The sequence below is a fragment of the Micromys minutus genome (assembly GCF_963924665.1).
Source record: "Micromys minutus genome assembly, chromosome: 11".
Taxonomy (NCBI): domain Eukaryota; kingdom Metazoa; phylum Chordata; class Mammalia; order Rodentia; family Muridae; genus Micromys; species Micromys minutus.
In genome coordinates this window covers 2,379,212-2,395,139 of record NC_137980.1, presented here as the reverse complement: position 1 = coordinate 2,395,139, position 15,928 = coordinate 2,379,212, and positions in this window count along the sequence as shown.

Here is a 15,928-nt window from a genome sequence, read left to right as displayed (position 1 = left end):
TTAGCAGAGTCGACTCTGGTTTTAATCCTGAAAACAATCTTTTGAAGTTTCAATTATACATTTTCTAAATATACCATTTGACAGTTCATTTATTTAAGAGACCCCCATGTTTTGGAAAACAAAATTAAGAATAAGTTTTTATGTCACTTTCATTTAAAATGCCTATCTGCTGACCTTCTCCTAAATTACATGATTTATACAATCTCTGGAATCTATAATGTAAACATATTATCAGTTAGAGTTATTTTAAATAGTAGTATTCTTTTATCTTAAGTATGTATTCATTTTGTGTCACTCGGCATGCATGCTAATCATGCAGTCGGTGTGCTTGGATATCCTAATTTGTCCCTGTGATTTATAATTAGTTTGAGTTGAAGTCCAACATAAAGTAATTAGAAGCTTCTAAGAATTGTTTTCTCACGATATATACATGTCTGTGGATATAAAACTCAAAGATTTTCTTTCTTTCATAATCTACTATAATATGGTTACAAGTGCATTGAAATTCATCTTGTTAGAATGGTAGTAATATATCCCACCAGGACTACTGTTCCTAGTAGCAATTTAAAATAATTATTGTGAGACTTGATGCTAGACATCAGGTTTGCAATAGAATTACAATGAGGGAAGTGTATTAGAGACAAAACATTGCTGCAAGAAAACTTCATAATGGTGCAATTTGGAACTAAGCCTCAATTTTACAGTAATAGATTCTCTTTATGATGGTACAAAGGACTGAATGCACTTAGCAAATTTAAATCTATTATTAGTCACACTTTGTGGATTGCGGTGCAAAACGGAGAAAAGAAATTAGCTTTTTAAGTATGTCCTTGTGTAAAGCAGGTTCTCGTAAGAACAGTCTTACATAAAATCTCCCTCTTGCAGCTCCAAAGCAGAGCCAGCATTCATAACAGCATGCAGTTGTCCAGGTTACAAAGTCTCTCCAAAGAGTTCTATAGGTCTCCAATTTTAAATTGTAACTTCCTGAAATCTGGACACATTTAACACTGGTACATTTCTTATTTACAGAAATAGAGTGTATAAGAGGAAGGACAAATTAAATTGCTGTCCACTGCTGACTGTAAGTCATACTCCTTGAATGACGACATACCTATAGTTCATGCCAGTATCTCAACAGTGACAGGGCTGGAATTCAACAGAGTAAGTCAGTGAGGTGTGGCACATCTGAAGGAGGTGCAATTACCACTGTGGTAGAGGAAGCTAACAGAAATTCAAAAGATTATAATTCTATTTACTTCTTAATTAGAATATCACATATTTGTTTCAATTATTGTCCATTTCATCTAATCTAGTAGAATGTTTTATAATGATATAATTAAATTATGATGTAATATGTAACATTTCAATAATGTTTTTATCCAAATACACAAAGCTATTGTTGTCATCTTTAGGAAATATTAAATGTTATTCTTATCAAAGAACTTCTGTTTAAAACTTTATCTGTTAGAAACAACAAAAATCTTAGCCAAATTCAGAAAAGATAAAGACACATAAAAACGTTGAAGGGTACAATGGTGGGGGCAGACAGATCAATCACCTTTAAAATGTGTCACAGCACTGGTACTGTGCCTATAAACAATACCTATAAACAATCCAATGAGATCATTAAACAGTTTTCAAATAAATTATCTAATTTGAACCTCAAAACTTTCGATATTCTGATATCTTCAATTTCTTCAGTGTATTAAAGTTTTCATTGTACAAGTCTTTTACTTCTATGGTTAGATTTATTCTGAGTTACTTTTGAGACATAAATGTTAAATCTGTTGCTTTAGATATAACAGCCATTTTTAGAATATTAATCCTACTAATCCATGAACATGAGAAATCTTCCCATATTCTGGTACCTTCTTTCATTTCTTTCTTCATCAATGGACTCCCCATCAAAATTTCAACACAATTCTTTATATAAATTGAGAGATATTCTCAAAAGTTATATTTAAACATGAAAGACTCAAAATAGCCCAAACAACAGCAAACGATGAAAATGCTCAGAAGTGACTGGCCCTGCTTTAGCCTTATGCCACAGAGCCATAGTTACTGGAATAGCTTGCAGGGAGTGAAAACAAACTCAGTGATTAATAGAAAGAACTAAAGACATACTGTCACAGACAACTTCTCTTTTCCCAAAAAATAGAAAATACAAACTAGAGGGAAAAAATACATCTTCAAAAACTGATGCTCGTCAAACTGGACAGCCGTGTGCAATAGAGTAAGACTAGATGTGTACCCCACACCCTGAAGAAGACTCGCTCTATTCCTGTTCCAAGGACTTCTGTGTGGCATCAAAGGAGATCATTGTGCAAGGAAGAGGCAAGCCTACAGAATGGAAAAGTTATTATCTACACATCTGAAAAAGTGCTAGTTTCTAGCATACTCAAAGAAAACCTCAACTCAAGGAAACAGACGCTCCAGTTAAAATCGGAAGTATGAAGGTGTCAGCAGTAGATTTGGTTCAGGTTTCATGGCCTCAGCAATCATGGGTAGTGCTGGCCATGAACCCCCTCCCCCTCACCTGGTAGAGCCAGCTTTAAGTCCAATTAGACATCTTTGGTTATCCCTAAGACATAGGTACCGCTATTATACATTTGGGAGCACCTCTGTGATAGTCACTGTGCCTCATGGGTGGCTCAGCTGGTAGGATTATTGATTGATTTCTATCAATTGGCAGCTTGCATAGGATCTTCCAGTACTGTAGGCACTAATGCAAAGTCCTCTGTCTGAAATGTGTGCTGACCTTCAGCAATAGCGACATACCTTCAATATGACCCAAATATCTTGTATGAAATTCTCAAAGAACTAATATAAATATTATTTAAACATTTTTAAAGGAAAAAAAGGAGTTTGAAGATGTGCGTAATAAGCTTTATTATATATTGTTGATGGAAATGTAAATTAGCATAACTTGTTTTGAGGGAAATTTGGGACATTTGTTAAATATAAATAATTTAACACATAAGTATTTAGATAATAGCAGTTCTAATCAATTTTCATAGTTTTAGATACATATCTTTTAGAACTATAATATGTCAATGCAAAGATACATACATAAACCATATATTGCCACAGATTTTATAATAATTTAAAAGTAAAACATTAGTAAATACCTAACAACTTGTTTGTGGTTAGATAATTTATAAAAAAAATCTATGTTATAGATTATTAGAAAAAAATTAAAAATAAATTAGATATGGAAAAATAACTATGTTACAAGGTAAGGTAGGAAAAGACAGAAGCGTTTCTAAAATATTCCTTTTTTTTTTTGTATCTAAAAAGGACATATACATCTATGTATATGCTTATATAGAACATACAAAGCCCATTCTTCAGAAAGGGCTATGGAGAGAGATCACTCCATGAATAAAGCCTTAACATCCAAGCCTGAGGACTGGAGGCTGGGCTCCCAGAACCATGTCAGGCAGACATAGTAACAGCAGTGCCTGTTCTCCTGTGGGAAGTTAGGAGGCAGAGATAAAAAGACCCTGAGAAGGTCTCAGACCACGGAGCCTCGCAAATGTCCTGTAGCTGTGAACAATGAAGGTTGTCCTCCGACCTTCACATCTGTGCCATGGCATGTGCACAGAAGTTCTCACTCTCTCTCCCCCTCCCCCTCCTTACCCCTTCCCCGTCTCTCATGCACACAGACAGAGAGACAGAGAGACAGACAGACAGACAGACAGACAGACAGACACACACACACACACACACACATACACAGGAGGGATTCCCACTAAAAAACTGTAAGAAATGATCTCTTGAATTGGTTTCAGGAAGGCTTACTGTGCTAAGATGTTCTGTGTTACTTTCAATGGTTAAAAATAGCTAACTATAAAACTATAAATACAGCCACATTGTTCTTGTCTTAAAACTTCAGTGACTTAATTACCATTACACAAACATCATGATAAGTGAAGCTTTGTGGCTTGTAACACTCATAGTGAATTCCTTCTCACTCCTCCTTGCTCTTAGATTTCACCTCTGGTCTTAACAAACTTACTCAGGTTCCCAAAGGCATGTGGAAACATTTCTTTCACAGTCTTCAGAACTGCCTAGCTAAGTCTTCTCTAAGGAGGCCTTTCTGTCTCTTTTTACAGCATATACCATAGTTAGTGTTTATAAAAAGTACCAAATCCTTTAGATAACAATTATCACCTTCATGGTTAACAGACTAGCAATAGGGCTGTGCTCACGTGAGCATCTAGAACTATATCAACAGAACAAATTCAAAGACCATTCTGTATTCCTATTAATATGGGATGGCTAAAATTTGACTGAAATACAATAAATACTTTGAAAGTAAAAGAGAAGGTAAAGAATGAGCTGAAAGTAGTTAATTGGAGGTGAAAACTGAAACTTAAAAATTATCAGTGAAGGTGCAGCCTCAGTTGCAATTAGTGCCCCAGGATGGACAGTAGTGTTTTGGAGATGCCAGTACCATGAGATGACCACCAAGAACAGCAGCGGCAGTGGAGAACAGGCAGCTGGAGCCTAGAAGACAAGGCGTGTGCTACAAAGGGCACAGCTGGAGAAGTGACTCAAGTCCTTGGAGGAACCCAGAAGTTTGTAAGTAGATTCTAGACATTGGATGATTAGAGACTGATTTTTCTTGACTGTGACTGTGCCCTTGTTTTTCTTCCCTTTTGGGGGAAGAAGTGAGACCCACAGTTAAGAGACTTTGAATTGTAAAAACACTTTGATTTTTAAAAGAGACTGGATATTTTAAAGGTATTGCAATTTTAATATGTAAGAATTGGTAAAGACTGTGGGACTCTTAAGGTTATTTAGAACTTGGGGATGAAAAAGAAAGTAAGAGCTGAGGCTTAATAGTGCTGTGTTTGTGTGTCAAATTGAAAAGTGGTCAACTGTACTGGCTGGTTTTGTGCCAACTTGACATAAGCTGGAGTTATCACAGAGAAAGGAGCCTTAGTTGGGGAAATGCCTCCACGAGATTCAGCTGTAAGGCATTTTCTCAACTAGTGATCAAGGTGGGAGGGCCCAGCACATTGTGAGTGGTGCCATCCCTGGGCTGGTAGACCTGGGTTCTATAAGAAAGCAAGCTGAGCAAGCCAGGGGAAGCAAGTCAGTAAGTAACATCCCTCCATGGCCTCTGCATCAGCTCCTGCTTCCTGACCTGCTTGATTTCCAGTCCTGACTGCCTCTGGTGATGAACAGTAATGTGGAAGTGTAAGATGAGTAAACCCTTTCCTCCCCCCAAAACAAAAAAACAAAATCACAGGAACTGTGACAGGTGAATATTTAAAATCTAACCAACAGAACAGGTCCAGGCCAGGTATGGAATGTGAACAGCACAGTGTTTGCTTGTTTGTTTTCTGTGTCCCAAGGGATAGAGCTTTCATAGTCCTGGATTGTATGCCAACCCCACAAGACCCAGTGTAGACTTACTACACTCAGCAGGCAGGGATCCTCAAGCACTAACTAGACTAGGCAGCCATTGACCTTTATCGACCTTGGGCAGAAGGAAGTCTTGCTGCTGAGCCACACAAAGGACCCCCAACTGGTCATCTCATAGGGATTGATCTTAGGCCAGTAAGTACTTCGAATCTGAATCTTCATGGAACACATAAAACACACATAGTGGCCCGCTGGAATCAGGGTATCAAAGGCCCGCTTGTCTTTCTTATCTGTAGCAACACTAAGAGGCTGCAGCTGATACTTTACTTCTCTTTCTTGTACCCAAGTCTAGTACGTGGTCTGTCTGCCTGCACCTTTCACTGTTTCTCCCCAGTCATCTAGTGAGTGTAACCCTGTCACTTGCTTTCTGACAAATTCTTTTCCTCCACTTAAATATCCATTTTCCCTTCACATCTGCCAGCAGAAGGTTCTTGTGCCTTGGCAGTGTATTCCCTTTGTAACCCATATGTTCTCTCCATTGGGGAGCATTTCTACCCATTTGCTTAACAGCCATGAACACTAATCACTCCTCAATTTATCCCAACTTTTCCAGCAGGAAACTCAACATGCCCCAGAACAGAATCACGACATTCAGCCAAGACCTTTTTCTCCATTGTGTCTCATTTTGTTAATGCCATCACCTTGGTGTCAGAGAGCCAAGCTAAGGAGATTGCATATCTTTGTTTGTTTGTCCCGTGGCTGTGCAGTTATCAGTGCTGTCGAAGTTTTCAAGGTTACTTGCAGTCTCTTGAGTCCCATTGCTCTATGCTTTACCCTCTGGCATCTCTGGCTGGGCTAAGCTCCTGTCTGTTCCTCCTCTTTTGCAGGTCTATCTCATCTGTATATTAGCACCATTTTCTGATATAGCAGGGCAAGAATTTTCTAATGAGTTGTCAGGCCAACTGGTGTGCACATTCATTCTACCTAAATCCAAATGATGTTTCCAGTCTTGGAACTGCTCCTTGTATATTTCCTACCTTGCACTGCAACGAAACTGTTTTCAAACAGTGCAGCCCCCTCCCCACTTCTGCATCATTGCCATGCAATTTCCTCAGCCCAGCATGTGCCTCTCCGACTTCATCTGGCCAGCACCAATTACTTCTTTCATTCACTCTTACAAAGTCATCTCTTATATACAATAGTTCTTTTCTGGCTTCAACTGAATTAAGTCACCTGCTCTGCTGTGTTCTGATAGTATATTAACTATATATATGTGGTAACTTATTATAATGTATCTTTGGGTATACACACTGCTCACCTGCTTCAATGATTAACTTTGAGTTTTTGGGGGTTTTTCAAATTGTCTATGTCTTCACCATTCCATTTCTATGTATCTTCCAAGCCCCACAGATAAGGTTTTCAGTTTCATGTAGGTCAGCTATGTCATGTGCTGCTATGTACATTTCTGAATCTGTGCCTATACTATTACTCCTTTTAGGAAGAGGGCCTGTCTTTTCTCACCCGCGGTTAAGGGTAATTATATACTAAGTGTGTGTTCTATTAAATCTGTACTTTAGTTTTGAGGTGGACTCTGCTATATGTGAGGTTGCCCTCAAACTCACTTTGTAGCTTAGGATGATCTGGAACTCCTAATCTTCATACCTTTATCTCCTAAGTGTTGGGATTACATGTATGTACTAGCATTCCTAATTTTGAATCTAGACTATTTGCATGGCATGAATAATCTCAGATAAACACATAATAGGTTCATTCAGCTATGTAAATTGTTATAATTCAGACTTCCGTATTAGGATGGCAAATTCACATAGTTCAGCCTCACTTTTATCTTTTTTTTACTATTAATTTATTATTCATTATCTTTGTTACTACTTGGTTTACTTCCAAACTTGTCATTGGCAAAATTTTATGCAGACAATATGTAAGTGGTTTTCAAAGGAGGTTTGTGAACACCATTGAGCCCCAAGACATATTCAGATAGCCATGAAATGAAAATACGTTTGAAAGTAAAAGTGAAATGAAATCTGCTATTTTCACAGCAATGAAACATGCACAGAAGGTGCTAAAACAGTGATGAGCAAGGCCGCCTGTGCCTGTGTGTGCATCCGTGCAATAACAACAAATTTCAGTTGTGCTCATAACACACATACATACATACACTCAGGTATATGTGCACACACATACATGAACAGGCACACATACATAAATGGACACACACACATGCATAGGCACACACACATGCACAGGCACACACACATGCACAGGCACACACACATGCACAGGCACACACACACACACAGACACACACATGCATTGACACACACACAGACCCCTTGAGTTTTATTTAAGAATGCTCTTGATAAAATAGACACAATTCCTATACAATCTTATTAAATCCTTGTCCTTGCATAAACACATATTTATTTATTTACTTCCCAAATGTTATCTCCACTCCCAGTCCCCCCTGCAGAGTTCCTCAGCTCTTCTCCCCTCCCCTTCTCCTCTGAGAGAGAATCACCTCTCCCCTTGTATCCTACTATCCTGGTGTAATCTCATCCTGGTCTCTATAGGATTAGGCACATCTTCTGCTGACAAGGCGGTCCTTCTGATACATATGTGTTGAGGGCCATGGACCAGCATGTGTGTGCTCTTTGGTTGGTGGCCCAGTCTCCAGGAGCTCCCAGGGATCCAGGTAAGTTGACACTGTTGGTCTTTTCTTCGGGGTTGCCATCTCCTCGAGAGTGTTAAATCCTTCCCCTAACACTTCTACAGTGTCCCTTGACCTCCGTCCAATGTTTGTCTGACATACAGGTATTTTTAATAGTTCAGTAGAACACCAGGTACACAGGAAGCTTCTCACATTCACATTCTTGTATAATAGCTGCCAAGGAGCAAGGCACTCATGCAATTGGGGCACAGATGGAACTAGCTACATTTGTCATAAAATCATATTTTTATATGGGGTCTTTGCTTGAAATTTTTTCAAACATGAACAGTGTAGTTGTCATTTTATGGAAAATTGACAGTATTTGTTACTAGTATTAAATTGGATGTTTAAGTAAAGTCAGAATTTTTAGAAAAGTTGTGTCTGATATCAAAAAATGACAGGTTCATAATATTTAAGTATATTCCTAAGATAAGTGGTATTATTAAAATTATTACTTTGGCATTATATAAGAGAATGTATTCACATTTTAAGATCTGTTTAACTTAGCTAATATGTTACATGTTATAGGGAACAAAGGAAGTCATGAAAGAATGTGTGAGGAACAGGGGGAGTCCTGGGGTGGTTTGTTTAATTGATAAGAACCAAGGCCTCAGATGTGGCAAAGCCTTTATTCCTAGTGTGACTATTGACAGGGAATGCAAATATGAGTGCTTACTAACAGTTGTTCCGAGTGTAGAAAACTAGCCCCTCTGAGGAATGAAGGGCTCTCCTACGGAGCTCTCAGACTGAGCCTAACTCCTCTTCCTATACAGAGAAACAGCATGGGAGACTTGCTGAGCTCCCTGATCATTGCAGTAGTTGGTGTTCCAGCAGTGAGCTCAGCCTGCTGATCCCAGGGCTTTTCCACTTGTGTCTGTGTCTGTCCTTCATTCATTTCCATAACACTCCAGTTGGGTCAACCCCCAAACCACCTACCACCAAGTCAATCAGACCTGATGCTACCAGGCGGTATATGGTAACAGGCTCATTTACAGAGCAAGATGAAGTTCCTTTACATTTCAGTGTTAAGACCTTGCTACCTTAGCATATAGGCAACTGCAGATCTCTACATCTCCTTTTGTACTCCCAGTCCTCATACCCCCAGTCTCATCTTCAACTTGGTAGCAGAATACTTGCTATGGTCTCCCTCTTTTCTTTGACCTCATCCTCAAAGAATTACAAAGATCTTCTCCTCCAACCTTCCTTCCCCAGACTCAGCCCAGTATCCCAGGTTCCAACACCAGCAGGCATTCACTGGGAACAGACCTGCTGAGCAGCCCAGGCAATGGGTAAGCCAACTGAAGACTTTCACCAACCTCAACTTATTCCTTAGTCCTGTCTCTATCTCTGCAATAGACCATCAACTGTATTCTTCCTTCCATATTGGCCCTCGTCTCTGTGGATCCCACAGACCTTCTTCTGACATCCATAACCCCACTATTGCCCCCAACTCCAACAGACACTCCCTGATAATCCACAGATCGCTCTTGCCAGGGAAGCAAGTAAGCTGTCTGCAGATCCTCCCCTCTCCTTCTGTTTCTTTACCTCAGTGGTTCTCAACCTTCCTAAAGCTGCAAATCTTTAATACAGTTCCTCATGTTATGTTGATTGATTTCCAACCATAAAATTATTTTGTTGCTATTCATAGCTGTAATTTTGATACTGTTAGGAATCATAATGTAAATATCTGATATGCAGGGTATCTGCTGTGTCCCCTGTGAAAAAGTTGCTTGACCCCCCAAACAGGGGTTGCAGTCACCGGATGAGAACTGCTGCTCTAGATCCAACCATCACCTCATTCCTGGGGTGATCTTCCTTCACTGAATTCCCCCATTCTAAGGAGGCAAGATAAGTAGATAGTGGTTGAACAGTCTGCTCCCCTCTCTTCTGTGAACCCCTTCAGAACCCTAGTCTGTCTTCATTCCTGAACACAGTTGACCTGGAAGCCCTAGTGTGCACACTTTACAGGTCCAAAGAAAAATTTCTACCTGCCAATTCACAGCAATCGCAATCACAAAAATCCACTGAGGAAACAAATTAAGAAGCAAAATTCCCAGACAACAAAGACAAACCCAGACATCAGCACCTTTGATTATCCCAATTCAGGATGCCTAGATGACAGTGTAAAAACACACTCAACAAGAGCCAGGGTAGTTTCCACTAAACTTCAGCTACCCTAGAACAGAAGACTCAACATAGCTAAAGCATAAGAAAAAGAAAAAGCTGTAACACTTTTTTTTATAAGAATTATAGAGGTCCTTAAAAAGGAAATTAATAAATTCCTTAAAGAAGTCCAGAAAAACACAAACAGTGCAAGGAAATAAATAGACCTCTGAGGAAAATTTAGGAAATCAAACAAGGAAACAGTAGAAGAAAACTAGTAAAACTGTTAAAGTTCCTGAATATGAAATGGAATTAATAAAAAAACAAAACAAACAACAACAACAACAAAAACCAACAAAAATCAAACTGAAGGAATTCTGGAAATAAAAATTTGGGAACAAGACCTGCAGAAGCTTCGACAACAGAATACATGAGACAAAAGAGAGAACGGAAAGAGATTCTAAAATGAGACATACACGAAATCTGGGGCATTATGAAAGGACCAAACCTATGAATAATAGGAATAGAGAAAGGGGAAGAAACCCAGCTTCAAAGGCCCAGAAAGTATTTTCAACAAAACCACAGGAGAAAATGTTCCCAAGCTGGAGAAGAAGATGTCAATAAAGATACAGGAAGCATAAGAACAGCAAATAGACTGTGCCAGGAATGAAAACCCCTCAATATATAATAATCAAAAACACTAAATATACAGGGCAAAGAAAGAGTATTAAAGAATGTTAAAAGCTGTAGGGGAAAAAGACCAAATATCATATAAAGGCATATGTATTAGAATTATACCTAACTTCTCAATGGAGACTCTAAAAGGCAAACAGGCATGGTCAGATGTGTCACATATTCTAAAACCACAGATTCTGGACTATTATATGCAGCAAAAAATTTCAGTCACCAGACAGGAAGAAAATAAGATATTCCATTACAAAGTCAAATTTAAATAATATCAATCTATAAATCCAGGCCCACAGAGTGTGCTAGAAGGAAATCGTCAACTGAAGGATAGTTATACCCATGAAAACACAGGGAATAAATAGTCTAAGATCAGCAAAATCAAAATCAAAGAAAACACACACACACACACACACACACACACACGAGAGGGGGGGGCTGAATGGCTCTTTGATTCTTGTGCTAGTCTTGGGGCTCTTTTCCTGCTGTTCATCCTTGGTGGACTCCATGCAGTGGGCAAGTGAGCTCCCTGGAGATGGCCCACAGCTTTGCACAGCTACAGTAGGTGAACCCTGGGGAGGCGCAGCCCATTTATCCCAGGCTTGCCTCTTGCTGCTGTGCCTTCTCATGCTTGTCATTGCTGTATTCCTCATTTCTCTGACCAGGCGTGATTGGGCAATGAAGACCCCTTTCTGCCTATAGTTTGTTATGATTGCTTCCTGGGTGTTAGACCACACTACTGGGAAAATTTCCTGAAGATAAGTATGAAGATCAACTCTTATAAAATAATGCTGTTTAGATGTATGAATCATTTTATGGAATTCCTTATTTGATTTAAATAATTTTAAGAAGTTAGTTTGATTTAAATAGTCTTAGGAAGTTAGAGTAATTGATAGAACATTTAAGAAGATGGTTTACGTTGCTTTGCCAGTTAGAATCAAGAATAAAATGTGACCCTTCCTCATAGAGTATTAAGTAAAGGCTGCATAGGATGGAAAAGGCATACAGAGAACTTTCATGAGTTACAGGCATGTAAATTACACTAGGAAGAAAAATAGGCTTGGAACAAATTAATGACCAAGGAAAACTTTCATTCTAGGTTAGGTCCATGGATGAAGCCAGAGATGTGCACAATGGTATGAAAGGTTATGAAAAACAGAGTGGGTAATTCTATTGCATAGAAAATACTGCTTTGAACCTATGGAATGAAGGATAGATAAAACTACTACTTTGAACTTATAACCAACATTCCTGCTATAACTCCCTCTTGTGTAACATTTCATTTGTTTTTGAATGAGGTGATTATTTTCCTTATGTAGAGAACTTTGTCTTAGGGGAAGTATAAAAAGGCTAAAAGAAAAAATAAAGTTACAGCTTGCTCTACCCACCAATTGTGTATGTGTGCATATACATATATATGTATATATGAGTTCATATGTCTCTATATGTATATATGAGTATGTATACATGTATACACATAATGCTCCAATCAGCACTATCAGTGCTAATCACCTGTCACTGTCAGCAGGGGGGGATTGTTTGCTGTCAGCATATATACATATGTATATGTGCATATGTATATATGTATTTGTGTATATAAATGTATATATTTATCTTTATACACTCATGCGTATATGTACATGTTTATATATGTATTTAGGCATATATATGTATGTATATCTATCTATGTATTCATATGTGTATATCTTCATATGTCTATATATGTCCACATCTATGTATATAAATATATATGTAAATGATATATGTATGTGTACATGTGTATAGGTGCATGTGTGTGTATATATGATGTAAAATGTTAGAGCTTGCTAGAGCTTTTCTTCATCCACTAAACGTATATATACATTGTCAGCACTGTCAGCAGGGGGTGGGGTCTACTGCTATCCGTACGGACTTCACATTTGCTGCCTTTCTCCATTTACCTTGTAATGTTGAAGTTTACCTTTGACCCAGCCTGAAAGTGTTGCTTTTTGTCTTATATTTTATCACATTTGGTTCTTATTTCTCAGAAGCTCACTCTTCTTTTAGGGAGAGGCAGAAAGAGAGCAGATCTGGAGGGGAGGTAATCTGGGAAGAGACTGGGAAAAGTAAAGGGACAGGGAAATATAGGATATATTGTATGAGAAAAGAATCTGTTTCCAATAAAAAATGTTTCTGCAGAAAAGAGAAACTACTGCCTTTAGGGTGTTGGTGTAGTCTTGAAAAGGAATGTCCAGAATTACTTAAAGCGATGATTAGGATATTCTTCTTTGGAAGGACAGAAGGTGGATGCCTCACTCCTTCTTAGAAGGGAGAACAAAATGCTCATGGAAGAAAATAATAGGACAAATAGAGGAGCAGGGATTAGAGAAAAGATCATCGAGAGACAGCCTCACCTGGGGATCTATCCCATATGCAGCTACTAAACCCAAGCACTACTGCTGATGCCAAGTAGTGCTTCCTGGCAGGAATCTGATATGGATGCCTCCTCAGAGGCTCTGCCAGAGCCATACTGATACAGCTGAGCATGCTTGCAGCTAATCTTTGGACTGAACATGGGGTCCCCAATGAAGGAGCTAGAAAAAGGACTGAAGTAGCTGAAAGGGTCTACAACCCCATGGAAAGTACATTATCAAACAACCAAACCCTCCACAGTTCCCAGGAATAAAACACCAACCAATGAGTTTGGATGGAAAGACCCATGGCGCCAGGTGCATATGCATTGTCTGGCATCAGTGAGAGGAGAGGCCTTTGATTGAGAGAAGGCTAGTTTTGGCAGTGTAGGGGAATGCCAAGGCACTGAGGTGGGAGAGGGAGTTTGGGAAAGGGAGCACCTTCATGGAGGCAATGGGAGGGGGAGGGAAGATGGGATTGGCAGAAGGGATAAACACTTGAAATGTAAATACAGAGAATATCCAATAAAAATAAAAGATATTTTTCTTTTCCAATTATATGTCCATGTGGTGCCAAGTGTCTTTCTGTACTTCAACCAAAGTAACAAACCTAACCAAACTCAATGCTGAGTGTCTAGTACGTAAACAAGAGCTAGAAGCAGGAGAAAAAGCTTGAGCTTGGCTATGGCTACATAGAAAGGTAAAGGCCAGCCTGAACTACATGAGACCGTATACAAGAAAACAAGTAATAATAATAATGGTGATTTTTAAACATGGAGCCAATGAAGAGCAGAAAAAAATAATCTAGCTCTGGTTATATATGTAGAGACACATGAAGATAAGGCAAAGGTATGTGTCGATGACGGTTTCTAGATTTTCTTTGGAAAAATGTATGCTTTTTAAATGAAACATTTGGGTTCTTCAATACTTATAAGGAATAGTAAGGATCCTGAGATTTGAAAGCTACATGACATACTCACTATCCTGCATTTAATGAGCCCATGGAACACTGCAAACGGAGCAGAAGAGAAGGCAGAAAAGTGCGGCTCCCCTGGAGCCCTGTCTCCACCACTTGGCTGTTACCATACCTGCCAGCACCTTTAGACACATGTAAGGACTGAATATAATCCAGACATCTGTGAGGCATCCTGCAGAGATCAGTCCACTGAAGCTGCATCTTAATTGGGAGAGTAATTATTCTCTTTAATTTTCACCGGAAGGAGACTCTGTAGATTTTTGTCACCTCGCTCTGGACCTGAATATCAGAAACAATTCTCACTTCTTCATTTGGTTTCAAACCTTAACTACAAACCTAACTGTCATGGAACATTTCCTGGGCATCTGGCTTCTGAAGTGCACAATGCTGCAGGCAGCTTTGAACCTGTGCTGGTCACAGAACTCCTGTGGGTGGGCTAGCAGTGAGACTGGTCATGGTGGAACTCTAAGTCACTGCTGCAGGAGATATCAATCATGGGAGAGGGTCCACAACACTTCAAGAGAGCAACGAATTGCAGTCTCCAAAGCAAAACTCGGCAAGATTGCTTACTAATGAAAAGCCAGAGTACTTACTGATTTGTTATAGGCACGGGGCCAGATAAGAGGATGTCAGTAGCTTCAGTCCCAAATGAAAATAGACTCTACGCTGTATTTTAGGGAAAAGAATGGTTGGTCATTCTCTTCCTAACTATTCAGTTGCACCTGTCCAGTAGTCCTCAGAAACATAATCTTGTGAGCTGAAGTACTCCAGTAAATAGATGAAACCCAGTTTCTTCCTAACCATTCCTTCCTCAGGACGTTCCCACTCATATTTTTAAAGATTTCTTTTAAGTTCAAGGTTTAATATAATGACATCATTTTCTCTTCTCCCTCTTCACTCCAAACTCCCCCATATTCCCCTTTTTGCTCTCTGTCAAATTCAGGGCCTCTTTTTTCTATTAATAGTTGCTACATGCATATAGGTATGTGGTTTATATATATATATATATATATATATATATATATATATATATATATATATATATATATTTCTAAGTCCATGAATACCACCTGTTAAGTTACTTATAGGTATATTTTTCGGGGATGACCATTAGTTACTGGATAAGCAGTTGGTATCCACTCCCATGGGAAAGAATATTTCTCTGCTCTCAGCAGTCCTTGGGTCCCATTCTTATTTTACCAGTGTTGTCTGTGGAATACATTGTTCTCAGAATGGCATTCCAGATATTCTTGTAAAGCTGCATTATCTCATGCTAAGCTTACTGCAGGCCATCCATTCATCCTAAAGTCCACAGCACAGTGTTATGTGCAATGTGTGTACGGTGCATATTATTGAATAAGTACATCACAAACTGTCAAAGCTGCTTCTTAGTTGTCCACTGATTCCTTATTGGGCCTGTGTTCCATGTGGGATCAGATATGAGGTGGCGCTGACTGTGGTAAGATAAGACAGGACAGACATGGCTCCTTCCCCTAAAGCCACCAGAGTTCACTGGTGAAAACTAGTCTTCTTAACCAAGAGTTATGTTTTTAAGTATTTTCTTTTTCTTTCTTCTTTTACTCACTGAACTCATTTTGTTAATGTCATCAAGGTCTAGAAGTGAGGAGAAATAAAATAAGTGTTTCTTTCCTTAATACAGTAATTCCTTTGAATATC